Source organism: Brachyhypopomus gauderio, chromosome 9 (assembly GCF_052324685.1).
Source record: "Brachyhypopomus gauderio isolate BG-103 chromosome 9, BGAUD_0.2, whole genome shotgun sequence".
NCBI classification, from domain to species: domain Eukaryota; kingdom Metazoa; phylum Chordata; class Actinopteri; order Gymnotiformes; family Hypopomidae; genus Brachyhypopomus; species Brachyhypopomus gauderio.
This window is the reverse complement of record NC_135219.1, coordinates 18,613,881-18,628,054: the sequence shown is the minus strand read 5'-3', so window position 1 is coordinate 18,628,054 and position 14,174 is coordinate 18,613,881. Positions and strand designations below refer to the sequence as shown.

General features: G+C 40.1%; 1 non-coding gene across 1 annotated transcript; it reads left to right on the top strand.

Moving 5' to 3' along the window:
- Positions 1–13,419: 13,419 nt before the first annotated feature.
- Positions 13,420–13,510, top strand: LOC143523688 (small nucleolar RNA SNORD88). The gene has a single exon (XR_013133434.1). It is a non-coding gene; the product is annotated as a small nucleolar RNA SNORD88 (small nucleolar RNA).
- The last annotated feature ends 664 nt before the right edge of the window (positions 13,511–14,174 follow it).

Here is a 14,174-nt window from a genome sequence, read left to right as displayed (position 1 = left end):
TAACAATGATTCGAAGCATTATAACCTTAGACCAGGGGTCTCCAACACGTCGCTCGCGAGCTACCAGTAGCTCGCCACCCCTTTCCGAATAGCTCGCCAAAGGGCCAATGAATTACATATAAATTTGTAAACCTAATTGGTCCCATCGAGAAATCTACTTAAATTCATGTCCAATCAAAATTCACAGTTGTCCCTCCCCTTCTAACACTAAATGATTATTCGCCAATTATACAACAGTTAGTTCACAATCCGACTGGTTGAGAAGTGTTCTAACCCTGCAGATATGTGTGATAACAGCACGGTATTCTCGTTCTCTGTATCACTCCGCGGACGCGTTGTCAAGTAACGGCATGTACATATATTCACTATAACACACTCTCTCTCGTTTGCTATTGCTCAATTAGCTGTCAATCAAAAAGTTAGGCTGCCGTCAATATTGAATAAACCAGGGGTCACCCACGTCATGAGTCGCCACGTCATGTTTTTGCTACTATTATTATTACACGCAACTTTCGTTCGCCTCGCCACCCCCACCCCCCCCCCCCCCCCCCAAACCAACTTTTTGTTCGATTGATGCGTTCTAATCTGGTAACCCTCCGCAATAATTTGTATCCAAGAAGTAGCTCCCAGTCTCAAAAAGGTTGGAGACCCCTGCCTTAGACTAAACACAACCGCCTAGCAGATAACGAGTGTCACTGTATGTGGGCTGTCAAGGTGCCCACTCTAAAGTGCTCTACTCTACACCAAACATATCACAGCTAAAGTAAAGAATGGAACATGAAATACATTCAGTTTTTTCTCGATGGAATCGGCATGTGCCTGTTTACAGCCTTGATATTCACCATGTGGGATCAGGGAGGAATTGGGTAAATACTGAAATGATCATATGACTCCTATCTTATCCGTGATCAGTGGAACTGATGGAGTTACAACTCTCCCCATGTTACAACCATACCCGGTCTCCCCTATAGGGCTTTCAAAGCAGTTTTTGCTTTTTTAATACTTTTTTTTTTTTTTACTTTTTTTGTTGTAGTTGCTGCAACAAATGGTTTGGATGCCATTTCCAGGAGAGCAAAAGAGTGAGCTCACCTTTGGCAGGCCTGAAGGCACGGAGTGGCTCTCGGCCAGCAGGTTTGGGGAGTGGAGGCAACATTGTGATGGTGGGCGGAGAAGGCCTCATCAGTCCTGACCTGGTCACTCTCGTGCGTGAAGTGAGCACAGGCAGTTTAGAACACCTGCTGGAGCCAACTTCACCTGCATGGGCGAATAAGGACATTAGCAGAAATTACCTCACCATAACATTTCTCAGTGCCTTAGTACTACGTTGCATGTTTCTTTATCTGAAAGTGCCACTGAAATATGATTCAAGCAAGATGGACCGAGAACGGCAACTTCTCATATGCATCTTGCTACAATTCATGTAATGGCAGCACAATGAAGTAGCTACTGAATAACTGAAAGCAGGGCATCCGTGAGCCCAGAAGCAGGAAGACATTTATCAGAGCTTCAGTATATGTGTGACCCAGTTTTAGTTTAGCTTAGTTATGATTCTTTTAGTTCATTGCATCATGAAATCTTACATTTCAATACAATTTGATTCAATTTAATTTAGTGCTGTTAATTCCAGGTGCCGCGATTAAAAGTCCTCACCAGGATTTTGCTCAAGCTTGCTAGATTTTCTAATTAGCAATTCAGGTAAAATTAGTGGAATCAACACAATCCAGGAAGCCAGAGCAAAATCCTGGTGAGGACTTTTAATCGCGGCACCTGGAATTGACAGCACTAATTTAATTATTTTGGCACAATTCAGAATTATTTTAATTCTGATACTGGTAGATACTGAAGAGCCAAACTACAGTACCTCCTAGCTCTGCTCATGGCTAGCACATCTCGCCTCTGCTAGACACTGCTAGACAGTCCAGATGAGGTATCAGAAACCAGCAAAGCAGCATGACAATGTTTTGTTTAGATTGTTTGGGGGTGTACTAAAATAGTGAAAAATGACATCTGTAATCCATATACATGTATTATCAGTATTATACTATGCTGGTATAACAATGATTCGAAGCATTATCACCTTAGACTAAACACAACCGCCTAGCAGATAAAGAGTGTCACAGTACACCCACACTGTATGTGGGTCGTCAAGGTGCCCACTCTAAAGTGCTCTACTCTACACCAAACATATCACAGGGCTACAGTGCCATGTGAATTCATTACAATGTTGAAGAATATGTGATGTCATATTTTCTGATAAAACTGATGTTTTACTGGTCAGGTCATGTGCAGAAAGCTGATGGTTCTGCACCTCTGCCAGTCCTTACAAACAAATGTAATAAATGTTTTTTTCTACTTCATCATGCATGATTATTTGGTTTGTTGAATACGCATGTAATCTTCAGTGTTACACAGTACCAGTGTGGAGTGGTCCTTCTACAGGGATGTTAACATGGCCGACATTTGAGGGTCCCGCCGTCCTTCTGTGAGGGAAGGGTGCTGGTCCACAGGGATCCGTGTGGATCACTGTCGCTTGGGGGTTGTAGGGCACACCTGAAAATCCCACAGCAGGTAAAGTGAAACCCAGCACGCCTCCCAGTGAGGCTCAAATGCCTTGTAAGTGTTTCCCAATGAACAAGTGATTATAACAAGGGCTATGGTGCCATGTGATGCCATTAGAATGTGGGGAGAATGCTTAAGAATGTGATGTCATGTTAGAAATCTGTTTCTTTTTTAAAAAAAATATTTTTATTTGCTTTTTCCATGGCCACATGGACAATGTTAATACATATATGTAACATGGTGGGATTTATGAAAATTGTGCTGAGTCAAAGAAATCAAAGAAATAACCCATGCTCCATTAATTACATTATCCTGTACACATGAAATAAAGAGCTTGACAGTCATCACTAGAATAAATAAACATGTTATTTTTCTGAACCTTAGAAACCTACTATATAAATGGGTATATTTAACTTTTAATTATTATGAATAAGCCTATGGAAATCCATACTCATAAGAATTAATATACTGTCTTACATAGAAGTATAAAATGATGTACAGTATATGAAAATGTATTTTTCTCACCATGAGTGGTAAAACCTGGTGTGTCTTTGAAGTGGTTCTGTTCCTGTCCAGGCCTTGGCTGGTCAGTTGTCCTGGGGTAAAAACTCATTCTCCACCTGAAAAATAGAAAGAATAGAAAGAGAGAAAGATCTAGAAAAAATAGAAAGATTTGTTAGATTATTTAGGTTTGTAATTCTCAGCAAAATGTCGTGCGACTTGTTTTGAGCTTTTCAGCATCAAAACTGAATCCAAACATTCCACCTTCCCAACCAAACATTCTAAACCAAACGTTCCAAAGTTGAGTATCACGTGATATCACAATTTCCTGTTATTCTAACCAAAACACCAACTCAGCCAGGCTGCTACAATAACCTTTTTTTTTTTTACCTTTATTTACAATAATCGCTTACAAACAAAAACAAGGCACAAGTGGTAATACAAGGAATCAGAGTTAAACAAGTTGAGTAGCATATGTACAAAAAAGTAAATAATAAATAAATAATAACGCTAACGACAGCTAGCGTCGCCACAGCGGGCAGAAATTATCATACAGTTAAGCCCGCCCACTAAGAGGGAAGATATGATTGGTCAATTTTGCTGTCATTTGAAACTGGTTTTGCCCTGATTGGCCTAGGTGCACGCACCACTTCCTCGTTGGTGTCAGGATGGTACCGTATTTCCGGTTGGTATGCGGAAGTGTCGATGTCATGGCCGAGTCTAAATTCACAAGGTGCCTGTTGGAGTTCCCGAAATTTACCGTCAACGATGTGCGTCGTATTGTCAGAGCATCAAGTACAACGACACAGAGTCAACTTGAAAAGGGTTTCAAGTTCTACGTTTCATCCTACCTCTGCAATTTTGAAGGTAAGTGGCCGACGCTAGTTAGCTAGCTAGCCTGAGGTGGCAGTCTAATGAAGTGATGTTGTTTTTAGTAACGAACCAACCTGTCCTAGTACTAGAAATGCCTTTTTAAAACATGTTTGTATTTCTGATGGAAGTATCAGGCAAAAGTAAGGCTAACGAGATAACAGTGAGGGCTCACTGCTACAGATCTATGAAGAAAACAGATACGCCACACCAGCTGAGAGTAGGACTGGTTAAAATGACACGAGTTCTGTTCAGTGTCACGTTCAAAGTTCTGTTGAACAAGTTCAAAAGTGAGTTCAACACAAGTTCAATCTTTTATCCTTGCTCTTACTTCACGTAAGCTGTGATAACCATAGGCATTGGTTTTCAAAGCTTACAATGGTAGCCAAATGCAGAGTAGCTGAGTGGGAATCATTAGCAGTCTATTTTGCCTATAGTAAACAAATGGGAGTTTATTTTACAGTTCGAGCTATTGTTATCTACCTCTATGACTCAAAAGCAGAATATAGTTCACCTCAGCTATTCTTCAAACTGCATTTTCTAAAATCTGTCAATCTGTCTTTCAAATCTTTCATCTTAACTTCTTTATTAACATATGGCTGCAACACTTACACCTATTAACATATTCTGATAACACTCTTCAAGAAGCAGTTGAAGTAAAACCTGCACTGTTCTGTTGTTGGTGGTGGAAACAACAAAATAATATAAATATAAGTAGGCCTGTTTCACTCCTATGTGTAAGCATTTCATCTGGAGTGAAAATGAAGTTTAAATCTAAAATATATTTAGTTTATAGTTGCTCAGTGAACTAGTAGATTGAACCATGCACAACACTGTAGAATAGAAAGACAGTATAGCCAAGTGTTTTAAGAGTGATGCAAAACAGCACAAACGTTACATGAGACAATAGACAAGTGACATTCACCACTACCAACATGATGGGACAGATATTGCGCCTATTGACATTGCTGAAGTCTTCTTTTCAAGATATTAAATATTGCCTCTTGTGTATTTCAGATGACATTACGTGATTCAATGCCAGTTGTGCTCATTAAGAGCAACTGCTCTTGTGTTGCTAGTTGCGGAATCTGCAAACACTTGGTTGCATTGCTTTTCCAGACTGCTCATTATTCTGAATCTGGCATGTCTGTCGATCCCTCCTGTCCTTTCATGCACACAGACAGAACAGAAGTGGCATAAACCACCAACAATGGTTTGTCTTATTTCATTATTTAATGTTAGTTAATGTATCACAGTCACTTTACTAACACCATCTTTTAAATTAATAGGGGGTGAAGCCTGGACCCGTGGATGCCATGGTTGTCCTAAAGCCAAAACCAGGTGCTACTACAGCCAGTGGAGTTAGGTATGTAGTACCAAATTTAATAGGCAGATTACAGTGTGTGGTAAAAAAAAATGAATGCTTTTGATCATCTGATAAGACCCTGTTCTCTTCAAGATTTAATTTAGCCTCGTTGTACTTCAGATGACATGTGATATGTGATTCACAATCAGTTGTGCTGGTGAACAGATTACAATGTGTAAAAATAAATGTTATTCACTCTTCTTTTATTTCAGAAGTACACTTTTCAAGGGCTACAGCGGTGAGCTCCCACACCCGGCCACCCTCAATCATGGACCAGTCTACGCTGGAATCAAAGCAGATTCTCTTCCACTCATCTGCACAATGAACATCTCGCCTGACAAGCCACTTGTGGACTCCATCTTTGGGAAGGTACAAGTTGGCAGTGTACTGTCCTATCAACAACCACCACCTCCATCTGACAGTGTTGTCATACATGAGGATGCACCCCCATTCCCGAGTCTGCCACTAGAATGTTACCATCTAAGCCCACCTGAATATTCATTTGTGCCAACACACCAAGAACAGCTACACCTAAGCTCACTTTCTGTGACCTTGTCACAATCACACCTTATTGAGGAGGCAACAAGATCCCAAAGTGCTACACCTGAGTGGCATTCACTTAGGAGAGAAAGAGTGACTGCCTCACATTTCAGAGAGGTGAGCCACGTTAGAGGTCCAGGTGCTGCAGAAAGCCTGGCAGAAAGGATAATCCGAGGGACACGACAAACAGCACACATGAAGAGAGGACTTGAAATGGAAACAGGGGCCTTAAAGGACTATGCAGTTCTGAAAAACTTGAACTTGACCAAGTGTGGGCTAGTGATTCATCCAGATGCATCTTGGCTGGGTGCATCACCTGATGGACTTGTGTATGACACACTTGAGCGTCCATCATTTGGGCTTGTTGAAATTAAGTGCCCAAATGCACAAAGCTATGTAGACTGCAAATTCCTCAAAGTGGCACAAGGCCTACACAAAATGAAGGAGAGCCATTGTTATTATTGGCAAATCCAGTTCCAGTTATTGATTACTGGTATGCAGTGGTGTGATTTAGTTATCTGTGCCCATGATGATATCTTTATGCAGCGAGTTTACAGAGATAGCAGTGTATTAGAAGAGGTGAAAAGGAGGTGTGACATGTTTTTCTTTAACACTTACATGCCAAAATACCTCTCTATGACCAAGCAATGGAAAATCATAATGAAGACATGAACTCATGAACAATTAAAACAATTTCAATTTATTCTGTCAATTGTATTACTATTGTATTCATTAATTTTTTTTACAAATACAGTAAAAGTTAAGAAATACATAATGTTGTATTGTGTTGTGTCAATTTTACATATAAAAGTGAAAGCATTTTATACAATTAATCATATTGCACTGTACCTTAACATTGCAGCCAATATTTACAGACTAGCATGACCTAAAGCAGGGGTCGGCAACCTTTTTGACTCTGAGCCACAAAAGCAAAATAATTGGAAATTTATTTCAGTGACGATGACATGTCACTCAAGCAAAGCGAAAGTAAATACCGGACATTTGTGAAATTCCACCCGAACATTTTTTAAAGTCTCAAAAATAATATACGTTAATTAAATACTCATTAATTCTATTCAAAAGCTGAGCCGCATCACAGGGATAAAGAGCTGCATGCGGCTCCGGAGCCGCGGGTTGCCGACCCGTGACCTTAAAGGGATCATTTTAAGGTTAGAGAAAAAATAAATAAATAAATCACCATAATTCACATTACATCATCTGTCTAATTCTGGATTGACACGGGTGAATAATGTATTTGCTTATATTTTTCTAATTGTTTAGATGTCGATTGTCAAACTGTAAGTGGATTAAATAAAATTGGATAAATTATATTATATATATTTATGTTTTAAGAATATTTTTAGGCCCTCTGAGAGTATATGTATATATATATATATATATATACATACGGTCTCTGGTCTCAACACAGCTCCCTGTCAAATACTGCCCACTAGTGGGACAGTGATGTAGTACAAGTGACAAACTATAAAAAAAAAAAACATACATTGCATAAAATTATACACATAATCACCATTAATAGGTTAAAAGCAGGAATGCTTAGATGTATAATAATTTATAGCTATAGTAAATTATATATGCTGTTTCAGTGTGTGGATTATAGTTCTACTGTAAATTAAACATAGAAGTTATTTTTGTTGTATAGTCAAAGTCAAATTTATTTATATAGCTTTCACAACACGTCACAAAGCAGCTTTACAATCGTATGGGTCCAGATCCCTAATGAGCAAGCCAAGGCGACAGTGGCAAGGAAAAACTCCCTATGGTGGTGGGGATTAGGAAGAAACCTTGGGAGGACCAAGACTCAAAAGGGAACCCATCCTCCATTGGGTGGCCCGTTAGCACAAGTCCGTGGTGCGCAGGCTGGTTCTACAGATAATGTTTAAAGAGAGGTTTAAGGAAATCTCTCTTATTATTTGAGTGTTTGGAGTTGATTTAAGTGCTTTAGCTAATATTACTGTCATTTAATTACCCTCGCATAAGACCCAAAAACAAACACAAAAAGCAAGAACAAATGTTCAATTTAACCCACAAGCACTTAGTGTTGTGCTGAAGTCCTCCCTGAGGCCGGTCTGCAAAACCACACCCACTCAAAGGGGGCGTCAGTTCTGGCTGGGCTGGCTGGGACTGGAAGGCTCAGGTGGTAGTGCGTTGTGACCTGCTCTCGGGCAGGTAGAGGACCATCTCTAGAGACACCAGCACATTGAATTCAAAGGCGATCTGCTCCATCCTGCTAATGTGGAAGCTCTCCTCCAGCTCCTGCAAAGAGCAGAGACAGTGAGGGGCGGAGTTAGTGAAGGACCTGGAGCGCTCATTCTGATTGGCTGAGCTTCATGGGAACATGTGTTTGGAATTCAGTGAACAGAGCTCCAGAGCATGATTATACTTAGATATTATTGAAGCCATTTAATGAGAAACCTAACAATATCTCGCAGCAAACCGCTTCTTTGTGTATATTAAATTAATTCCGATATTAGCATTGTATACATCATAATAATAATAATACATTTTATTTAAAAGCGCCTTTCACAACACTCAAGGACACTTTACAAGAAATAAATAAAACAAAGACTGACTTTTAGTCATTACTTGGGTAGCACACATATTCTGAATGAGCAATTTTAATCTAGATTAATTTCAAGATTTCAGTGAGTTTAATCTAGATTTTAAAAAATTAATCTATGCCCACCCCTAATACTTATTAATTCTGCTGGTTTACCATTATGTAATTATATCTGGAAATATAAATATAATTTCTATTAACTGGTTTGCCACAACCACCTGAAATGACTTTCTGATCTCTGACCTTAACCAGAGTTCAGCAGGACTTCTTGGCAACACTGTCCATCACGTCAGCCATGGCAGTGCAGGAAATGACCTACCGCCCACTTCCTGGGGTCCAGCACTGATGATGAGTCTGAGCAAGAGCCAATCAAAGCTGGCCTCACAGGGGAGGGGATGAAGATGCGGATGACCAGCAGATAATCACCACGTCACCCCCCCTCCCCTCACACACACACACACACACCGCACGTCGCCACCGCGCACACACACACCGCAACATACCTGTCAAGTTTTGTATTTAAAAATACGGGACATTTCACGTATATGACGTCATCGCCTAATTTGCATAATCGGTTATTTACATATAGCTGCAATCGAGGCTGTAGGAGAGACGAAAACATCTTTGGAGTGGCAAAAAGTGAAGAATAAACACCCCAATTATGTTTTGAACTACAAATGAATAAAAAAATTCAATTTTCTAGTGGTATTTCTAGATACAAACGGGGACATCTCCTGGGCATATTTCTGTGCCTTTAGCCCGCGTTCGTGCTTGGCAGATTGTTCGTGCTGACGGACATCGTTCCTTCCCCCATGAGAGGCACTAAAATCACAGCTACATATCTTACAGAATGAGTAGCTATGCCCCTTCATGCTCCTCTTTAGGAAAGTAAATTCCCTGTCCCATTCGTCAAGGTACTTACACGTACGCTTAGCTTTTTTGGCAGGACTGCCTTCTCTCGTTAAATCCATGTCTGATTTGTTGTTCCAGGTTTGCTCCCACTGTCAACACTAAACCCGCGAGTTTTCAATTTTTTATTTTTTTTAAATAAAAAAAAATATATATATATATGCCACGTATTGCTGTGTGAAAACAATCCTACATTACTTCCAAGGTGGCATACTTGAGATGTTTTGGAATTATAATTGGGGTTCACACACGTAGTGTGGGGAAACCTATTTTTGCAATTTAGGGTTCACACACATCTCAGGACTGTCACACTGTGCAGTTTTGAAACATTTGGCCACTAGGTGGCACTATTTGTGAATCATGCATAACTTTTCCAAATCTTTGCTTAGGAAAATGAAACTTGATTCTTTTGATTCCTTGCAGTCCACCTGACAACTTTGCAATTACAAGTCCTATTAAAAAAGGCGTAGTTTTGTCACATTCATCAATTGTTTGAAAATAGCACTTTTCTAACTAGTCCTAGGAATTTGATCCAATGATGGCAAGAGTGGCATGGGCATAATCTGTAGACACTGTAGGTAAACTATTTTTAAAAATTGTTGGATTTTTTTTTTTTTCAGGTGGGTCCATTTTCCCATTATATCATTGAGGCCATATATGACCTATATTGCTATAATTCATATAAACATGTTGATCAACTCCCAATTTCAAAGCCTTTTATAGACTGAGGTCCTTCAGGTATGCCAAGTTTGGTTCAAATTGGCCTGTCGCTACATTGTCCAAAAACCTAAGAAATCATAAAAACTCATGCTGCAATCCTGTTATGCAGAATACAGACAAATAAAGGGTCTTGTATGAGTCAGATCAATGAGATAAATAACTTTGCAATTAGATCTCATAACAAAAGGTGCACTGCTTGACCAGAAATGAACCTTTTATTTCACTAAAATGTCTTATTTCATTACTGTAATATCAGTATGGTATTACATGGGCTCCATTTACTGGCCAAATACTGGAACTGACTGAATAGTACATACATAAGACCCCATACACACACACACACACTGCTGATCTCAGCATGTGATTTAGTTCTTTGATCTGACTCAATTTCCCAATACACATTTTGATCGTTTTGGGCCTTTAGTGCCTCAATTGAATCTTTTTGTGCACACATTAATTTATTTATGGCCCCATTAAGGCCAGAATGCCTATTTGTGTGTGAACCCGCCAATCGCCGGCTATGTTTCAAATATTATGTTTGTCAATTTCACATTATTTCAACCTTTCACTAATCAAATCTCAAACATATGGTCCTGTAGATGAGGAGACTTCATCACCAGTAAAGAGGGGTCGCGTGGAGACACACGGGCGGCTGACAGAGACTGCAAAAGACGGCACAGTGTGGCATGAAGAACAGATCGGAAGACATGATTCAAAACTGCTCTTAAAACTCATCTGTTCAAACTGGCTTTTTCACTTTAACAAATGTAATTTTATCTCTGTTGCTGTGTTAGAATTTTATATTTGTTGTATGTTTTAATTTTGTTTCAATTTTGTAAGGTGACCTTGAGTGCCATGAAAGGCGCCAAACAAATAAAATTTATTATTATTATTATTATTATGATGGAGTGCATCCAAGCCCAAGTAAATGCAATACCACGAATGGAGAGCCAACTGCGTTTGCCCTACGGAAAGAATCGAGTCGCTTACAGAGTTTCCTCTGTTTCGTTTCTATTGAAATGCTTCGGATCATACAGGGGTGGACTGTCCAGCATGCACGCCAGACACAGCAAGAAAACTGGTTCATGTCCCTCGCTGAGCTAAAGGCGTTCATTGCAATCCTCATCCTGCGAGGTGTTGTGCGCCTTCCAGCGGTGCATGACTCATGGTCTACAACACTGGGAGTGCCCTTAATCACCAAGATTATGTCGCGAAACCGCTTCCAGGACATCATGCAGCACCTTCACTTTGACGACAAGTACACACGCAGTGAACGAGCTGCAACTGACCGGTTTGCTGCAATCTCTAATGTTTGGGGGTCTTTCGCTGCCAATTGCATCACTTGTTACAACCCAGGAAGGCATATCACCATAGATGAGCAACTTTTTCCAACTAAGACCCGTTGCTCTTTTCTTCAGTACATTGCAACAAAACCCGACAAGTTTGGGATAAAGTTCTGGGTGGCATGTGACCTGAAATCCAAGTATGTATGCAACATCATCCCATATCTTGGCAAAGACTCCAGTCGTCCCGTGGGGGAAAGACTATCGGAAAATGTGGTGATGAAGCTTATGGAACCATTTATGGACCAAGGAAGAACTGTTACCACAGACAATTTTTTCACCTCACTGTCACTAGCAAGGCAGTTGCTGGGCCGGAAGACCACCCTCCTTGGCACAGTAAACAAGATTCGTCGTGAGCTTCCAGACTCTGTCAAAAAGAATTTGGGCCGTGAGGAATTTAGTACACAGGTGTTTTCAACCTCTGGTGCCACGCTGACCGTTTACGCGCCCAGACGGAAAAAGACTGTCTGCATCCTCAGTAGCATGCACAGTACGGTGGAGATTGGAGACACCCGAAAAAAAAAGCCAAACACAATCACAGACTACAACAGCCTAAAATGTGGTGTGGATGTCATGGACCAGATGGTGCGAAAGTACAGTGTACGTTCAGGAACACGGCGTTGGCCAGTCGCTGTGTTTTATAACATGATTGACATTTCATGCCTGAATGCACATGTGCTTTTTCAAGCATGCACTGGGGTAAAAGAGAGACGGTCCGAGTTCTTGGTGAAGCTTGCAACAGAACTTGCACAGTCTCATATGGAAGCCAAGGAGGTGTCCAAGGTAGAGTTTCAGCAGCAACAACCCACACCTGACACAGGGAAAAGGGCATTGTGCCAGGTTAAGTGTGGCTGCAAGAGTAACCGTGCCACTAAGCGTTGTGGTTTTTGTAAAAGGTTCACATGTGGCAAATGCAGAAAGGAGATTATGTGGCAGTGCCAGGTGTGTTTAGACAATTTGTAAGTGTGCTGAGTCTATTGGGTTTTCATACCAGTCTGACAACAAGCAATGTAGCTCGCTACTGCACAATGACTGTATGTACATAAACTTCTTAGCAGTTTATATTTCTGTTTCGTTTACATTTCCATTTATGAATACTTATCATAATGTTGCATGCTTATTTTATCCTTGATTACTATTTCGTTGTACAGAGCAACACGTTTCTTTACTGTGCATATACCAATAAAGTTTCTCGTGATGTTTTGCACTGGGCTCCAAAAGTACATTGTGACAAGTGCGTCTCTACTAATGACATGGCAGAGACTGAGGGGATTATTAATATTTCAGGGCGAACCCTTTCGGTATTCCGGCGAGGGCATCCTTAACCGGTGATGCACCGGTATCGGTGACCATCAACTTCTGTTCAAGTGTTCTGGATAGTGCTGCTTCTCGTCAGAAAAGAAATGTTTATCAATCGTACGAACCACCCTAGGCATTTGTTAGTAGAAAATAAGAAATGAATAAGCTGACGTTTAACCAAAAGCTTTAGAATCAACAGATTTTTTTCATGCAACGTAAAACATAATTGTCTGCATGCGTGAAAACGTCATTTAGGCCTACCTAATCTTTTCAAATTCAGTTTGTCATATGCACAGAGGGAACAGGTTTCCTTAGATACAATGAAAAATTTACTTTGCTCCTCGCTAAGAATGCCAAATATGTCATTAACAAATATCTAAGAATATATATACAAGCACATATCTTAATCAAGAAATACACACTAAATAAATAATTCATTTTGAAATGAGCTTTAATTTCCTTATAAACTACAATCAACGATTGAGTACCCATGTGCAGTTAACAGGATTTGACCCTACCTTATTTCTTGACGACACATGCATGGTGGTCTCTGGTTACAGAATTCAGTGGTCACAGATGTCTAACACGGGAAACAAGCATAAGACGAATTCAGAATAAAAGGCCATGACTGTTAATCTAAGACAATTGTTTTCTCTTTCAGGGGACATCGTCCATGCATCCTGGGGATGAGGTACGTGATTGACTAAGTCTTGAATCTGGAGTCTGAAGGTTTCCTCCTGTGATGATTTTGCACTGGGCTCTGAATGTCTGTGGCGAGAAAAGTGCACCTCTACTCTTGACATGGTGGAGTCTGATGGGGGGGGGGGGGGATGTTAAAGAAACTGATTCAATAGCTTTATCACCGTACTTTGTAAATATACAGGCGGGACTAATTTTGTCTTGAATTTTGTTTCAGGTGGTGTGCTCTTGACTCCCATGGCTGAGGCTCTGTGAAGAAATTCTGTAGTGTCATTATCCTGGTCTACAGTCATGGCCAAAAGTTGAGAATTACACAAATATTATATTTTCACATGATCTGCTGCCCTCTGGTTTTTATATGTGTTTGTCAATTGTTTTTATCACATACAAAAATATAATTGCAATCATAGGAGTAACAAGCTTTTATTGACAGAATGAGTTAAGTTAATACTGTGCCATTACACTTATTAGCTATACACAGTGCTTACTTTGAAAATCAAATGATGCCAGAACGCAAACAGCGGCATGAGACAAGGGGTCAGAGGCCAACAATGTCACCGGATCGCAAAACAAAATCACAATGTCACCGGATCACAAAACGCTTAGGCACACAAATGTTAAAATAACAAGCCAATTTGTATATATAAATTACTTTTAAATTATTTACATGTGTTTTATAAGTGTTTAAGTGCAGAAGTGCATACAGATTTCTTCATAACTTATAATTAGTAGGCTTGAAAGTTACTGGATCGAGGCAGACAGTTCCCAGAACACACCCTTCAAAATG